General features: G+C 37.7%; 1 protein-coding gene across 3 annotated transcripts in view; it reads left to right on the top strand.

Moving 5' to 3' along the window:
• The first annotated feature begins 2,794 nt into the window (after positions 1 to 2,794).
• The window catches only part of LDLRAD4 (low density lipoprotein receptor class A domain containing 4), a 242,350-nt gene continuing 227,224 nt past the window's right edge, over positions 2,795 to 17,920 (top strand). For all 3 annotated transcript variants that reach the window (XM_063165658.1, XM_063165650.1, XM_063165643.1), the window contains exon 1: positions 2,795 to 2,919. The gene's annotated coding sequence lies outside the window, so the exon portion shown is untranslated. The remainder of the gene's footprint in view (positions 2,920 to 17,920) is intronic.

Raw genomic sequence — 17,920 nt, 5'->3', positions numbered from 1 at the left:
TCAACAATGCTTGTTGAGAAGCTCAAGAGAAACTCTTGTTTCTGCTGTAGTTCTGGCAAGAGATGACAGTGCAGAAGCTGCATGGCTGCTCTCTCTGTGAGGAAGCTGTTGACTGGCTTCATAGTGCAAATTTTTTCCAGAATAAGAATTTTCTTAATTGGCAGCTTTGATAAATTTCCCTCCTCCTCTCTTGTCCCCGTTTGCAACTTTGAGTTGGTCAGTCTTATGTGGACATCATGTTTCATCCTGAAGGGAAGATTATTGGGACCTGTAGGGGGATGCCAGAAGCAAGGAGGACATTAGGGCAGGTGCATGTTACCCTAAAGGTTTCTTGTTGGAATAAGGAGAGTTAGCAGAAAGTTGGTGCTGTAGAACCAGCCTCTCCAGTCTCTCTTGGCTCAACAGTGTGAATGCCTCAGGCTGTTGGAGTGGGCCAGGAAGGAGCTGAGCCTTTCAGAAAATATGCTGGCTTCAATATCAATAGGTGTGTTATGTAGGCAAGTAGTCCAGATTTGCCTAGCTGGTCTATATTTATTTGACTGTCGTCTTTCCATTCAGCAAGTCCATGTTGCAGTAGGAGGCTCTCTTTCCTTGGTCATCTAATTTGTTACCAACATCCTCACCTTTGCAAGTTTCACTCTATGTGCATAAGGAGGCAGTTTAAATTAGATAAATAATAAAAAAATCATAATCCATTCTAAGGTGATAATTTACCTCATTTTCCTTTAATAATAGCCTTTTTCAGTAGTGATTTTCTTTGTTTAACATGAACATTTTCTGCTTTTTGATGTGTTTTTCTACAAATCTCAGTGGGCTGTAGTGAATCCTTGTTTCACGTATTCCCTCTTTTTCAATGATTGTCCAAATTCTGAAGGCAAAACACAAAGGTCGGTGTTCTCTCTTGGACTTTAGTACTGCTCCTAATCTCACTTTGTCACTAAATGTAATGATTCCTACAATTTGTCTTCTTATATTTAATATTTCTCCTTTTGCCCTTAGGAGTAGATTTCCTTTCAATGTTAATCTTACTCAGGGAGGATGTAATCACGATTTACTAATTTCTTTCTTCTTTTAATGTTCTCAAGAATGTCTTCCTTAATATTAGGTAGCAGATCCTGTGGATTTTTTGCTGGTATTAATTGCTGTGTGAGGAAGTGCCCTTGAAAGTCAGTTATGTAAATGAGCAGCCTTGAGCTGGCCATAAGAATGATGTTGGCTTGAGTTTTAATTTAATAATTGAGGAATTGGAACATAAAATGGTTCTTTAAATCTAAAATAGGATAGAGTCATATTCTTTATTAGACAAATTCTAATTGCATGGACTGTATCAGCAGTTTAACGTTTAGTTTTGGTCATCACTTTGCATGCAGGTGAGCGCTTTAGATGGTCATTGTTGGATGGTTACTATTAGGAAAAGTTCTTGTATTCAGTTGCCTTAGGTATTTCTAGTTGAGTATTCTGAAAGAAATTACTGGTTTGTTGTGGCTTTAAAACAACAAACTGAGTCTTTCTTAAAATGCATTCTTACAGTATTTTTTTCCCCCCCTTTATTAAGTTAGTGATTGTAAAAGTCACTGTAAAAGTTTCTTGTATTTTTCCTGAAGATGTGTCATACTTGAATCCCTTGGCTTATTGAAAAGTCCCTGAGTTCGGGACGGTGGAGGGCACACACCTCCTGTCTGTTTGAGTAAAGGTTACTATTTATTGTTATGCACAATATATGCAAAAACCGGTGGATGTGAAGTTATTTGCAAATACAGGCTTGGCAAACCTCCTCTGGAATTCGGAAAGGGTTTTCCAGCTCGACTTAGTCATTTTTTCCCAAATGTCTTGGCATAACTGATCACTCAGGAGTGACATATGGTAGAAACATGCTCTAAGGGACAAGTCTCCCGGATGGCGCACAGCACCACACAAGATAGACAGATGGTGGCTTATTCAACCTTGGAAAAAGTTTAATCCTACATATTGGCACGTCGGCCGGGGTACTGAGAGAGAGGCACACACATGCCTGTGAAATCTGAGGCAAAGCTTTTGTGAGTTTTCTTGCCGTCACTGAAAGAACTACAAAGACTGAGCTGATACTATACCCAATGAGTATCTGCAAAATTATGGGCTCAGTGTGCTCTCCAGAAAAAATGACGTTCCTTAGAAAAGTGGAAACTCCAGAGGCAGCAGGACAATGTAGAGAATAAAATTTGGTGAACTCCTCACAGCTGTTTCCAGACTAAAACATGCTTATTCAACAGAGCTGCTGAGTACTTAATCAACAGCTATTGGGGAATAAATTAATTGAAGTGTCTAGTAGGAGATAAGGGTATTTTATGTTTTTCATAGTTTTAGTTCTAAGTTCCTACAGACTTTATGAAGTGTGTTAGCACTTCACATCAGAGAAACTGTAGCCTTTCTCTTCCGTAGGATCTAACAAAAGTTATAAATTCCCTGATGGTAATTTTAAATTTATGGCAGAATATGCTAGCACTGCAAAGTTGTTTTTGTTTTGTTGTTTTTTTTTGTTGTTTTTTTTTTTAATTAAGGAGAGGAAGTCATGCCTTTTGCTCTAATATCTTCAAGTTTAAGACAGCGAAGAGAGAGAAACAGAATATTTCATATAGAAAAATAAATCTGCTTTGAATTCTTTCTGGAAACCAAGTAGTGATTGTTTGTTTGTTTGATTCATTAAATTTCTGGAGTCAGGGCCATTTTCTGTAAGGATTTTGAAAATACTGACCAATTGAAAAGATAAAGGACTGTCTGCCAAACTTTTTCCCCCCCCACTTTGTTTTTCTTGTAGATCACACTCCATATTCACAACTAGAAGCAAGACTCTCCTGACTCTCTGGACTTCAAGGATATCATTATGTTGTATTGGAGGAGTTTAAACTAGACAAGACTTCTTTCTTAAACACTTCGAGAAAGGTAAATGTAATTCAAACAAACTTAATCTTTTTCCAGCAGAGGAATAGTTAGGTCAAATTATTCCCATTCTAGTAACATTTCAACCACAGAATCATCATCTTTTGGATACTTTGTGTAGATACATACCCATATATATATTTCTATAGCTAAAGCTTCCTAGTGATTTTTAGATGTTAAAAGATTTTGATTTGTCAGCCCTTGTATATTTTGTGGAAATGTACTAGTTTCAAGCAATTCTCTAACATGAAAAAAGGTGGGAAAGGAAGAGGAAAGAGAAGGGAGATGCCTGCAGTAACCAGCCTTTTGGTACTTGTATGGATGGGGAAGACCCAGTTAATGTTTCTGTTCTGCCTAATGAGTAAAATGACTTGAAAATTAGATCCTAGCTAGTGAACTATAAAGTCAAATTACTCAAGCAGTACTGATTGACACATATATTTAAAATATGGTGTGGTTTGGGACACGCAAAGGGAGCTGCAAAGAGAGAGACTAATTCAATAACCTGTTGTTTAGGTTATGCATGGAAGAAGTAAGAGATTACAAATCCTTATGTTCGGCTGAGGGTGCTCTTGTGTAATACAAATATCTGCTAACTTTTGGCCTAGTATAAGCAAAGATTTGTTCTTTCTGTGGATATGAGTATTTTTTTCATCACCCTTTTCTGTCTTTTGCTGTGTGTCATTGTGAGAAATGCTGACCATAGGCAGCCAAGCCTGAGGAACCACAGAAATTGTTGCAGAACTACTGTGCCCTTTTTATTTTATCTTTTCCTATCTATTATAACTAATTACTATAGGACTTAGTAAATAAAAATTTTAATAAGTCTGTTTTGTGCCCAAGTGCAGTCAGAAAAATGTGACAGACATCAGTTTACTTTCTGTCTAGACCCTGCAAGAGTTTCTCACACATTTCACAGAAGCAGTGAGTATTTTTGTGGCCTGTCCAGCCCTGTGTGACAGAGTCCTGCCTCAGTGTCAGGAAGCATGCCCGTGGGCCTTACAAACATCATGCATTTGTGAGAGACGGAGCTACAGTCTGATGAGATGATTAAAATTCTGCAGATCCACAGTTGACACCTTTTTGACCCAGATTTGAAGTTCAGACTTGGAAATACTTCAGTCCCTTGGAATTTCAGGTCATGCTTCATAGAATTGCTGTTTTCATAATTTATAGGCTGAGCGTGATGGTATCATTGTTGAGTCGCTGAGCGAATTCGTGTGTGTGAAGCAGCCATCTGCTGTCAGGGCTGAGTCTTGTATCTCCCTGGCCAGTGACAGGGGAGGTCATTATACCCTGTCAGATGGGAATGGTTTAAGGTAACAACATGGCTGTGTCCAAAAAAGTCACTTCTGCTTACTGGTAGTAATGACATTTAGAGGACTGAGGCGGAGGATTGGGAGTTTCAATAGAGGAATGGAGACTTTGTGAAGACAGAGATGTGAAGGGTTTGCATGTTTGAGAGGAACAAAGGCTGGCTTTTGTAGCAGGGTTTTGAGTTATTTATGGAACCAGATGAGGAAGAGAGAAACTGTCTGCACAGGAGAAAAGCAGACTTCAAGATCTGGAAGAGAAGCTGCATAGAGTTGTTAGGCCACTGACCTAAGAGGAAGCAGATACAAATGCATGTGGTCTCATTTTATTTTGTCGAGACTTGCATACCTTGTATCCTTCCCAAGTGGAGAGCGATTCGGTCTTTTGGAACTCGTACAAACCTTCTGCATGTTTTGCTTCATCCAGTGAATGTCCTGGAAACCCAGCATACCCTCAAGGTTAGATCCTTGTGTTAAACTTGCTGTAACATTTGGGCAGGATGTGGGTTAGCACTAATGATGGGATCCTGTGCCATCTTGCTCTGCCAGGTCCTGTTTCTTTGGAGATGCAGTAATCAATACCAAAGAAAAGTAATGCAGAAACTAAGAAAATTATTTAGCAGGAAATAACTGATTCAAACCATTGGAGACCAAAGATGATTGAGAAAAGCCAGACACAACTGGATGTGCAGTAGTGGGGATTTTACCATCCTGGTTCTGCAAATTTCTGCCAGGCTGTTGAGAGCTGAAGTTAAGGTTGAGCTGAAACATTAAAAATTAGGACTAAGACATCTTGCAGCACACCTCATGGAATGCATTTAGGCTTTATTAGCTGCAGCTGATTCAAAAATGGACTCTCAACAGGTGTAGCCAAACAAGAGGAAGGAGCAGTTTAAAAATCCTCATTTATGCATTAATCCAGTGGTAAGAAAATGTGAAGTTGTAATTGAGTTCTATACTTCCCTCCTCCTTGCTGGGAGAATTTTTTTTAGATCTTAATTTCTAATTTAGTACTTAGTCTCCTTTCTTTTTCCTCCTCCTCCAAAAATCTCCTCAGACCCTGATGGTTTAAAAATGATACATGCAGAATAGAGGTAACTATGTGTAGGTTGTGATGTGCATTGGAGGTGTGATGTACCTCTCTTAAAATCTTAAAAGCAGGTAAAGCTGAAAATGGCTAGATTCACTTTTATGCTGTCTATCCCCTTTGTTCTCTCTCCCTCCCCCTTCTGCTTGTGCTCACTTGCTCTCTCTTTAGTATAACACAGTTGAACAGCAGTGAAGTGTAAAATGTGCTTTTGCCAAGGTCAGTTTCTTGTGATTACTCGCCTGTGGCAACTTATGCCAGTTGCAACAGACTGAGTCTCAGCAGTCCACAAAGTCACACTGGTGCTTATGCAGAGGACACCCAGTGTAGGTTACAGTAACCGGAGTCTGGAATGGCTCACAATGCTGCTGAATTTTAGCTGCTTTATTTAACTCTTCCAATCTGGCTTGTGCTTGCTTCAGTGGTTTGGAGTGTGTGCCATGAAACACTGGGTTGTCCTGGTTCTCTGGAGACCCTTGAGGAGGATTTTGAGTAGATGAAATTCTTGTTGTTAGAGGTTGTTTCTTTTCTTATAGTGGATGGCTCAAATTTCAGAATTTCTCATAAATGAAGAGAAGATAAAACATCATGAACACATGCATCTTCTAAATATTACCTATATTTTTTGAGATTGGCTTGCTTTTGGGTGAAGTTGTATCAAATACTGCCCTATTGACATTGGCACAAGAGAAACTGTTTACCTACGCAGCAAGAAATACTATGAAAAATTTTAAGATGTAGTTTTTAAGCAAGAATTTAAAAGATGAGGAGACAGTCTTAAATGTTGTGCATGCTCATAAGCATAGAATAATTTTTTGTTTAGAAGATAAAAATATTTTGACTCCTGAGGCAGAGGAATGAGTGTGAGGTTCCAGAACATTCATTTTAGTAAATAAGATTTGTTGGATCTCATTTTGTTGTATACGCTGGATTAGCTACCACTGTGTGGAAATAAAGTTAAGGGACCTTTACTTTCATTCTCCTTTCTCACATATGACCAAACACATTCCTTTATGGAAAAATGTTGCATTTAGAACAGAAAAGCATGGAGTTCCTGTATTGTGTGCTTATTTGTACTATCAGCAATATAGAGGATTTTGTTTTCTTTCTGGAAATATTTACTTTTGGAAGAAGTATTTATCTCCTGAGTGGTGTGATAGTGACTTTGGGGTTACTTGTCTTTCAGTACTGACTACTAGCGAGGCAATAAATAATCTTGATCAACTAGAGCTGAACTTTAGCAACCTTGACGAAATTGAAAATTTCATAGCTTAAAACTTATTATGCATTTGATTAATTTTGAAAATACATGTTGCTGTATTCCCTCTCATGTGTGCTTTGGAATGATTCCTGAGCCACAAGTAAAATAATGGCTCAGCAATTCAGTCTTGTCCTGTAAACACCCTTGCATAAAGCACACAGGAATATTCTTGTTGTGCTCAGTGAAACTCCCCACAAAACAAGTTGAAGTGCTGAATCCTGTATTTTCAGTTTAGGCTTGCTTTCAGGCTTAGAAGGAGTGGTTTTCATCAAGGAATGTGTTACTTGTTGCTTTTTTGCCTTACATGGAGGACAGCTAAATTAGTGTTTTGTTTCAAGACTGACATTTGCTTTTATGGTTTTCATAATTTATATAATTCCATGGGTAATCCAGCCCCTTTCCTTTGCTTTTAATAACATTTGTATTGGCCCAGCTCTTATGGAAGGATATGCGTTAAGACCTGTATTCCAGACTTTGTGAATATTGATCTGTCTACTCTCCTTTAAGCTGGAAATTCCTGGTAGAAATGAGCAGTGTTTTGTGTGTGTGTGATGGGGTATAGGGGCCTGTGGTACTTGCAGTGATTAGTGATGTCTTCTAATTGTTATAGCAGCAGTGGAAATGAGTGTTCCCTGTAGGAGGACATGGCTGTACTAGAAGAAGCTGGTCTTCAGTCAGCTGAAAAATGAGCAAGTGGGTGTTCTTGGGTGAGGTAATACCCACCCAAAAAAGTGCCATTGTCTGTGCTTACCAGAACCTGCCACATTAATTTCCTTCTATCTTAAGGAACTTTTGGAAAGGAAAGAACTCTTCAGGCACCAGAGTTTTTTTTGGAACATTTCCAATGACGTAGGTCCCTGCAGTGGGCTGCTGCTGCATGCTCCGAGGATTTCCTCATCAGTGCGTTCAGCACGAGCAGGCAGGTGACAATTGAGATGGAAGGAATCTTCACCAACCCCTGAACCCATTCAAATCTCCATGCTGAGCTCCTAACTGATTTTTAAAAATTCGTTAGAACTTCACTATTTCTCACATTCTCACCTCCTGGATTCTGGGTGATAACAGAAATGCATTGCTGCACACATTGAGGGTAGATGTTGTGGGGGGAGGTTTGGACAAGTGACATTCTGAATTCCTTGAAATCTTGGCAACCTAATTTTTCTTTTAACTCATGGGTAGAGATCCGAAAGCTTGTTAAGGGATTTGTTCATACACTTCCTACTACTTTTAAAGGCAGTTCTTCAAGTCAGTGTCCTTGTAAGTTTAAAAACATTTACTGAGCTAAGACAGATGTGCTGGAAATAAACATTTAACATATGGATAGAATCTAACTTTTATAATACTCTTGCAGATTGTGAGTACCACAAGAGTTTTCCCTTCCTGAAGGCAATCACTAAATTCTTGTAGAAGTAGAGGAGTGCCTATCTACTCATTACTTTATTAATTTTATTAGAAACAAACTAGGGAAATGAGCAGTGAATTTGTGTTGCGCAGCAAAATATTTATCTTTTTTTTTTTTAACTCCGTGTTTCTCCTTCTTTTCTTGGCAACAGTAGCAGTATCTCATATCATAGGTGTTCTGTTCACGTTCCAGGGAGTATTTGAGAACTACGAGCTGCATAAAGAGAAGTCAATAAATATAGACAGAGAAAACATTCTCAAATTCCTTATAAAAGATGTTTATTCCAAATAAAGGTCTGTGTTAATCTGAGGGAGCAGTAACTCTAGCAGTTATCATACATATGTCCTTGGAAGATGAAGGGGAGACCACTTGATAAATCATGAGGGTTTCATAATTTCCCCTTTTAATGGCAAGTTTTTCTTTTAGCTTATAACAGCTTTTAATAAATGTCAGTTTTAAATTTCAGTTATGATAAGGCAGCATGATTCTTATAGTTTCTTTCATCAGATGGGCAAAATTCAGTGATTAGAATGTAGGATTAGGAGGCAAGGTCTCTGACAGATTTTACTTATGGCTTTGACTCCTGAATTGCTGTGTGGACTAGGACAGTCTATAACATGACTTTAGCATCCCCAGGGGAAATACTGACTGTAATTTCCTGCCTCATGGGTGCATATGAAGATTAACCTCATGGAATGAGTAAAGTATTTATTAATAGATGATAGTTATTGATATGTCACCTCCTTGTTCATAGCAGTGACATTGCTAATACATTATTCCTGAGGGGAATGTAAATGAGCACATAAGACAAAAGACATTAATTCAAGTAATTTTCATCATCCTATTCAAAAGCATGTGAATTCAGTAGTGGCCATGTTAGTACTTACTGTTTGGATGATTTAAAAATACTTTAAAAAAATGCCATGAAATACAAAGGGAGAACTCAAGGTCGTGCTCACTTATTCTGTCTTCACATCACAGTGACTGGAGTGCCTTTGATAATCTTCCTTTAAAGGCCTGCTGGCTGACAGGACAGGGAAAGCAGCATACATTTATATCCAGCTACACTTTAGAAGTTCAGTCTTGTTGCATGTTTTCTGCTGTACAGGTGTGATGTATGATTAAGTTGTGAAATGTCCAATAGCAGCATGGCTTTTTAATTTTTTATTTCTCACATTTTTCATGGCTGAGGTTAAAGATAAATAAAATATTTTGCCAGTCTGTTTCCAGTGTCAGAGCTGTCGTTTGGACTGCCATGAGCATGTGAAAATGAATATTACTTTATATTTCTTTCAGTGGTCAGCTTGAAGGATGTGAGTGAACAGCAAGGTCATACAGGGTTTTGAATGCTGCTTTTTATAGATCCTTTTACTGTATTATTACCTCCTTAATGAAAAAGGCTCCCTGGTCTCTTTTTTTTTTGTTTCTCTATTGATCTAGAATTCTGTATATACTCTACTATACTTTAAATATTAAAAATATTCTTGTCATAAATGACCTTTGGGCTTAAAATGGAATTACTGCACAAAGCCTTTGTTTTGGGTGTGGGCTGAAAGAAAGACAAGATAAATATGCAGTGCAGAGGAGAGGGAATGCCCTTGAACCCAATTTGCTACAAAAGCTGATGCCCAGAGGTAATTTTGACATAGTGCTTAGTATCTGATCTGTTGCCTGAAAGTAGTGGTAGTGCTCCTTGTTCCTCTTGGTTCCTCTGCCATCATCTCCTTGGACTCATCTCCTTTTTTAGTGTTGTAGTCCAGTTTGCCTAAATACTACATTTGAAAAAAAAGAAGGCAAATTAGGTGAATCTCATCTGCTTTGATAAACTTGATGCTGGCAATGACCGAGTGGGGCCATAATTGGTGTTCTGTTGTGGTTTCAGTCAGAAGGGTCCCATTCCCTCTGCCCCAGTGGTGGACACAGAGCTTGTGCCCTGCAGCTGTGTAGGAGACAGCTCAGGAATGTGGCCCAGCACTCTCAGTGTCCTCTGCAAGATTTCACTGCCTGCAGGAGCTGCTGAAGGTTACTGTCGTGGCTTCAAACCCTTGTGGTGAACACACATAACAGAAGCATTCAGAATGAAAAGACACACTGAATTTAATGGTATGTTTTTGTAATGGGAGTTTGAGTTTCTGTCTGATGTTATTGATGGAGCTTTTTCTCTCTCAAGAATTAAACCCAAAGCAATGACTTATGAATCATACTTTGTGTCCCACTTACGACTAGCTTTGACTCATCAGTGATTTTCCTTCTGGCATTATTTGGGGGGAATGCCATTTATTTTTTCATAGGAAGTTTTAATAATTATTGACTGTGGGATAGAGATGAAGGCAGTCCAGATAAATACCTGATTTTATTTAGGTCTGTGTTTCTAAAGAGTCAAATCATACAATAAAGTATTGTATGATTTCTCAAGAGAGATGGGGACATGTTTTTCTGATCCTTCAGTGATAATATCAAAGAAGGGAAGTAACAAGTGAGGACTAAGAGCTCATTATTATGCTCATAATTTATTTGGCCCAATATTTTTCAGCTGTATTAGAAATGAAAAAAAAAAAAAAGGAGTAATCTCCTGTCTGGAAAGTATCTCCTGCGAATAAAGCCCAGAACCCAGAGCTTCTGATTTCTAGATTTTCTTTAAGCTCCTGATGATCTCATGATAATATGCATTTGTACACAAATTACACTGGTCATGTAACTTCTGCCATTCTTAATAGTACTTATTTTATTGGATAATGTCATTTTAAGTGTTACATTCATCCTGTAATGTAACCAGGCATACAATCCTTTTAATGCTTGTTTTGTGGGAACTTGAAAAGCAAAACTCAACTTCTGTAGTGCTAAGTATAAAAATTTATAATGATCTAGAATTAACACATTGAAACACTATAAGACTATTCTCTCTTATTAAGAGCAACTGTATAGTTTTTTCTGTATTAAACTGTTTATACTTGCTTTTTCCCTATAACCAGCATCTAAATACTCTTAATGTCTTTTGTAGAGCTGTAAAAGCTTTCAGTTAGGATTCTCAAAGCCTTTTGGTTTCATTTGCATGCATTTGTAAGCCTCAGTGGCTGAATTCTTACATACAAACAGTAAATTGTTTAATCTGTTCGGTATTCTCTAATCTCTCCTCCTCACTATACATTAATTGTCAGAACTTGACTCGGGGATTTGTTTCATGTAGGAAACCAAAATTATCAGGAAGATGCAGCTATACAAGGAATTCCCTTAAGAAATTACTAAGTATGTACTTTTCTGCTGTATACGAAGACTCAAAATCCCTGTATTTGCTGCATGCCCAATCAGTAGGTGCTTTATCCATTAACTGAAGCGGAATTCTGAACTGAAATATCTTTAATTGATGATTTAAAAGTTGTTGGAGCAACTAGAGAAGACAGAAATGTGACAAATGTGTAGGATATCCACATGCACAGGCTGTGTATATATCATAGATAAGATGCACAGATTCTATCTGCAGGTATGTGAGAATCCAGACTCTTCTCCTGCATCCTGTTGGCACATGGTCATTGATCTATGGGGAAGGAAATCCATGTGGCTAAATCAGACTTCTTAAATTATTGGCATTAGTTTGAGCCAAATATTTCTTTTGCATTACACAATGAATGGGAAAACTTTGGTGCCAAATAAAGAACAGAACTGACTGGTAACTGTGACAGTAATATTTATTATGGAGCTTTTCACTGTAATCTTATCTGACATGACCAGCTCTTAATTGGAGGTAACTTTTTCCTCCTTTCAAACTGACCAAGCAGCCACCCTTAATAGAAAAAGTAAAGAAAAACTTGCTCTCAAATTCCCCATTTTTTTTCTCGGCTGGAGGCATCCAGCTTTGTTGATAATGATCTAATCTGTTGCATAACCAGAGAATACTGAGCCTGCTGCCATAGCCTGCTTCTTTCTTGGCACTGTTGGAAGGCTTCAAAGAGAGCCTGTGTGTGTGAGGCGACTGCTCTACCAGCAAGAGCGAGGGGATCAAAGCCTACGTTTGGAAATGGAAAACAACAGAAAGAGAAGCACTTACCACACAGTTGCAATCCTGAAACTGAAACCAGTCTCGCAGGAATGAACTGTTTTGAAGCTGAGGGTAATTTATTGCAAATTGTACAGAGCGGGAAAAGATCATAGATTTTTAAGGAAAATTCGTCAAGATTTTATTTGGTAGTTTCTTGAAATTTTGAACAATTTATTGTTAAAAAAATGGATGTATTGACAATTATATAAATTGATTTTGCATGATTTTATGCTGCATCACATTTTCTTCTTGGCTCTGCTAATGTTTGCAATTAGGAAGTTCTCAAATGAAATCAGTTGAAGGATTCCTTCAAGAAAAAATAGCAAAGTTTCTGTACTGATTTCAGCTAGGGTAGAGAAATTCTTTGAAGGTTGGGTAGTTGTTTCAAGATTATATTTAATGATCTTGGGAAAAATACAGTGGCCTGTGGTGTGGAGTTTTTTTTTGTTTGTGTTCAATTTAATAATAAATGGAAAGAATTTCCACATTATCCCCCAACATTTTGGATGAAAATTCCTGATTGTTCAGGAGTTACCTAATTTATGAACATCTAATTTATTTTTCAGTGATATTAATAAATCAAGTTTATTATTCCTTGTATTTTAAGTACAGGGTCAGATGTTATTTTATTTTCACTTGCAATTCTGAATATTTGTCTTCAATTCTATATGAAAATGTTCATATTTACCTATGCTAATTTAATAAGCCATTGGAAATGTAGGAATCTGAGCTGTATGTGTTATTAGGGAAACTTGCTGTAAGGTACAAAATATTAAGCAGAAAGACACCATGAGACTTTCAGTGCTGACTTAATGGAGTGTTCTTGGCCATAGTTCATTTGTCCCTATCATTTACTGTGCTTTTTACTGTGGTTTTTATGGTGGGGGAAATGACAGTAACAGTTTTTTCATGCTCATCACCTCCCTACAGAAGGGAGGCAAAGGCAAGTCGGAGGGGCAGCGAGCTCACTCTCCCTGCTGTCCTTGTTACCGGGAGTGTTCTGTAGGGTGTGGCTGTGCTTCCCGTTCCTGGTGACTGGCATGCCTGTGGTGTTTCCTTTGTGCTGTGAATCCTAAGAAAAACCTCAAAGCACAATGTGATCCCTCTGGATAGAGGTGCACGTTATCAGGGTGTGATGCTTTAGTGGCTGAAATGGTTTATACGCATTAACTTTGAAATATCGTTCAACTAGAATTTTGGTGTCCAGTGTTAGAAACATTTCTCTCTTCTTGAAAAGCAGATTCCTTACTATATATATTTGCAAAAATTTAAGTTTTGATGGTAGCTTGTCCTGATGCTTACAGCAGGCAGCTGTAGTTGTGACAATGACAATGACTGCTTCCTTGGACTGCTTTGGCTCTGTGGTGGTGTGTGTTTCTTCAGGGGTTCTTCCTTCTGGGGTGAGAAAGAAGGAATGGTTGGTCAGATCAGACCCTTTTAGGACCTCAACTGTATTATAAAAAATATGAGCAATCTGGATGTTTTGAAATGTGTGTGAGATGTATTTAGAAATTATCCTGAGTGTCACAGGGTATCTTCTTTATCCAAAACTATCCCAGACCCTTTCTTGGAAACACCAGTCTTTGCAAGATTTCTTATAAAGTCTGTCTTTTTTACAAGGACTAAACAAGATATTTTTCTCTTGCTTTGTGAAACAACTGAGTTGTTCTGTCTGAAATTAAAATACTTTAAAAATTAAGACAAAGCAGAGACTTGACCTGAAAAAATACATTCCGATTTTTAAATCTTAGCAGTTTTAAGGGATGAACAGTTCTCTGCTCCCTAATTGTAATGCTGAGAGTCAGCTGCGTGGATCCTTCTTCTTGCTGGAGAAGCACTACCACCAATTTACTAATTGTCATGATAATGTTACCTGGAACATGTTAAATACCTGTTTAATCTTTTGTTATATTTTTTTCTGTCATTCCTTACTAGTAAAAAAGATCAGCAGTGGAGAAATTGTATATGCTTAGAGGATCCTCCTCTTGTCCTCTTTTTTTGGGTCATTGAAATCTCTCGCTTTTCAGAGGCTTTTGTACTTTGTTTTTATGTTGAGGGTATTTTTGACAGGGAGTCAATGCTCAGATGGCAGTTTTAGTTACTATGGAGAAGCTTTCCCACAGAAAAGCTTATGCTCTATTTTCTGAACACTGAATTTGACCAACTTCCTCTTAACTTGCAGTTCTGAAGTTCATTTTGTACCAGTTTTCTTTAGACTGAAAATTCTTTTGGCTCAGGCATGCTTCCTCTTAGCCTTTGCAATCTGTAGTGTCCTAATGGAAAAAGAAAAAGATGAGGACTGGGACAAAAGAGGAATATATCCTGAAATCCTGCATATGAGGAGGGAAATAAATGTAGCTGCAGTCTGATTGTTGGATTTTGTTGAAAGAGAGCAATGCCATGGCTGTCTCGCAAGTGAGTTTATTGGAGATTTCTAGTATATTCTGATGTATGTATGTTAGTTCCTCCACTTGAGGATATGGTTTCCTTACACAAGGTGCTAGATTGTTGGGGTTTCCTTTTTATGTTGTGCAGCATGTAAGAGTTGTTTAAGTTCAAGTTTTTTTTTTCCCTGGGAAAAACTTCCTGGGTCTGTGCTGAATGGCAGCAACACATGTACTTGGGTTCATATGTAGTTGTGGGGGTTTTTTTTGGTACTTTCTGTAGTTTTTCTTTGTGTCTGCTATACTGAATACTGTTTGAAAAGGTAGCTACATTAAGGTGTAGTTCAAAGTGGCAGGAAACCATATGAAGCTGGGAACTTGATCCAGAAATAGATTGTGAAAGGTTCTGAAAGCATTTTATTTTCACCTGCTCTGTCAGCATCTGTGCTGAATGAACACTTACTCTTAAGCCCACTGTTCTCAGGCTGGTTAGATTGTGTGATTTTTATTTTTCTTTCACCTCCTTCAGCAATAGGAAGGCATTTCTGCAGCCTTTGAAAGGCCCAAAAGTTTGATAGAATTGTGCTGCAATGCAGGCTTTCCTCCTGGTCCTGTGCAGTCACTGTGATGTGAAGAGTAGGAACCTTTTTCTCTTCATCTTTTTATGTCTTTCAAATCACCCATTAAATACCTGAGAAAAAGCAGGATATTGAGGAAAAAAGTTTTCTACATAATAAGAAAAGTTGGAGAAGAAGAGATTCAGAGAGGGAGCAGCTTTCTGGGTTATGGCTGGAAGATTATTCACATTGTGGGAGGACTTCAGAACACAGGGCTTAACCCCAACATCTTTTCAAGTTGCTAACTGAACTAAAGACAGATCAATTTTTCACCAATTATCTGTAAATGTGGAAGCATTTTAGGCATTTTCACTGGCTGTTGGCACAGTCTTAAGACATAATTGATGCTTTCTGGTCTCATTTTTTTTTGAGGTAATATATGGGATGAGGACGGAGTGGACCCTCTGTAGAGGGTCTTAAGGTTTCAAACATGGGAAGAATAACAATATTATCAGATAACCCATGAGGAAAGGGAGACATAAGAACTGCAGATCACACTGCAGCTAATCTTCAAAGATTGGGATTAGAACCAAGGTGGTATTTTCTGTCTCCTCTTTTTCCTATCTGTGTAAGTATAGACATATTTTTATTCTGGAATTTCAGTACTGAAATCCTTAAGTAAAATCTCAGGTTCTTAAACTACAAAGAAATTGTTTCCTGAACAGATGACAGAGGAGTGCTGGGTTTTGCTTCCTCTCTTTCGTGGCTCTGTTTCACTGAGGTTTGCAAGAAAAAGCTCATGAACTCTTGTAGTGGATAAAGGCTGAAGCTTCTTGTGTATAATCACAAGCAGGCTGACAGACACACTTTATCAAAGTGACAGTTATTGTGTATAGAAGATTAGTGATAGACAGGAAAGATTTTGTTATGAAGTCTTTCCCAAATAGTGAACATTTTCAGTTGTGTGACCTTTTCTAGTTTAATTAGTGTACATCTTAAAAGTGCAAGGCATCATGATTAGAGAAGACAAATGTTGTTCAGCTAAATTGCAGAGTTTATCCCCTGAATTTGGTATGAGGCATGATGTTCCTTGCTGGATTGCAAAACTGAAATTGGCTCTTAACAAAGGATCATCTTGAAAAACTGAATTCACATCCACGTTTCTAATACCAACCATACCTCTTGTGGTTTTGCTACTGCTGTCAGCTTGTATCTTCTTGTGTAAAGGTCTTAGATACATCCACACTTCTATTAATGTTTATAAAGAAAGCAGTGTGTTGAATATGTCTGGCTGAAAAACACATTTCCTGCTGTCGTCCCATCAAATTGCCATCTCTCTTAAATATTTGATTCTCAAGCAATACATATGAAAATGTGAACTGTTCATTCATATCCACACATTTCTCAGTTTGGTTCTGTGGAGAGGAAAAGCAGCAGGGACAAAATACTGAAGATTCATGATGTCATGAAGCTTAACTAACTTACTGTGTTGTCATTTAATAACTTCTGACAAAGTTTGTGTAGTTTTTGTTCTGTCTTTGGAAATGCAGTTTATTTGCTTATAAGGCAATAACTCTATAATATTGTGATACCTTGAGGTGTTCCAGTCTCCTCCTCTCCAGTCTTTATTGAAAGTGTGTGTTAGGGTACTGCAGCCAGGCTGTCTCTTCTACATAATGATAATTTCTGTTTTCTTTCCAAAATTCTGGGCATGACACTGTTTTTTGTTGTTTATAGAACACATTTGAATATCTACTGTCTTAATTGATGTAAGTTTTACGTCAAATCTTAATATAAAAGCTTAGAAAATATAGATGAGCACAGTTTCTGCATGTATTATTATTGGTTCTTAAATGTTGTCTTTATTATGGAGACTATTCTGATGGAAAAAGTGTTTAGGACTTTATAGCTGAGTTAGAATTATGTGCATGTATTTGTATCATGTTCATTTGATTAAAGGCATCAAAAGCCATTTTAGAAGAAGCTATTGCTATTTAATAGCGGTTTTATATTTATTATGCAAATGACCTCGTATAAACCTTAATTTACTTGCCTTAAGTACTAAGAAAATAACATTTTAAGGTAGCATTTGAATTTAGTTGCTCCATTCTGTACTTACAATAGGGTTAGCTGTGGGAATGTGTTTTATGGAGTTTTTTTAAAAAATGATTTGGCATTGTGTAGTTGAATAAATAATTTGCATTTGAAATGTGAAAAAGTCAGCACCACTTAGACTCCTTCACTCTTGCAAGCTAGTCTGTCTTTTTGTCTAAGCTAATTCAGAAGAACATGTGTTTGCACACATATGAGGAAAGCCAATATCCAAAACATGACAAAAGAAAGGATTTCTTATATAAATACCCTGTGTTCTACTGTGGGTCAGCAGTGTCCTAGAGCAGTGAGATTTTTGAAGTTTAACAGAGGCAAATCTTACAAAGACTTCAGTTTTAAAAAAAATAACTTTAAATATGAAAGAATTGTAAATCTTCTCCATTTACCTTTAATTTTGACCTCATTTTACAGCTCCTCACCCATACGGTCAGTACAGTGATTAGACTTGTTCAAGGCCATCCACATGCATCCACAGGGCCTGAGTGTTAGGCACGATGGTGTAGGGGGATACAGTATGGGTAAATTAAGGTGGTATAGAATGTAATCTTATCCCCTAAAGAGTTGCAGCTGAGCCAATTACTAAAGATTAGGAGCAGGCCTGATGTTAACAGGCTGCACCTGTAGCCAATAAGAAGCATGTTATAAAAGAGTGGATTGGTTTGGTTGAGGGGAACTGGAATCAGTTGGCTCCTGCAAGGACGAGTCAGTTCCTAGAGGAGTTGCCTACAAGAAACATCAAGGAGGTATGAAACTCTAGCAATATGGAACCCTTGCAATGTAATGACAATATAACCCTTGCACTATATGATAACAAATGGTGAACCCGACATGATTCAGGAAAAAGGACTCAAA

The sequence above is a fragment of the Melospiza melodia genome, chromosome 1 (genome assembly GCF_035770615.1).
Source record: "Melospiza melodia melodia isolate bMelMel2 chromosome 1, bMelMel2.pri, whole genome shotgun sequence".
Lineage (NCBI taxonomy): Eukaryota > Metazoa > Chordata > Aves > Passeriformes > Passerellidae > Melospiza > Melospiza melodia.
Note: the sequence above shows the minus strand (reverse complement) of the source record. Positions and strands in the feature narration are given on the sequence as shown.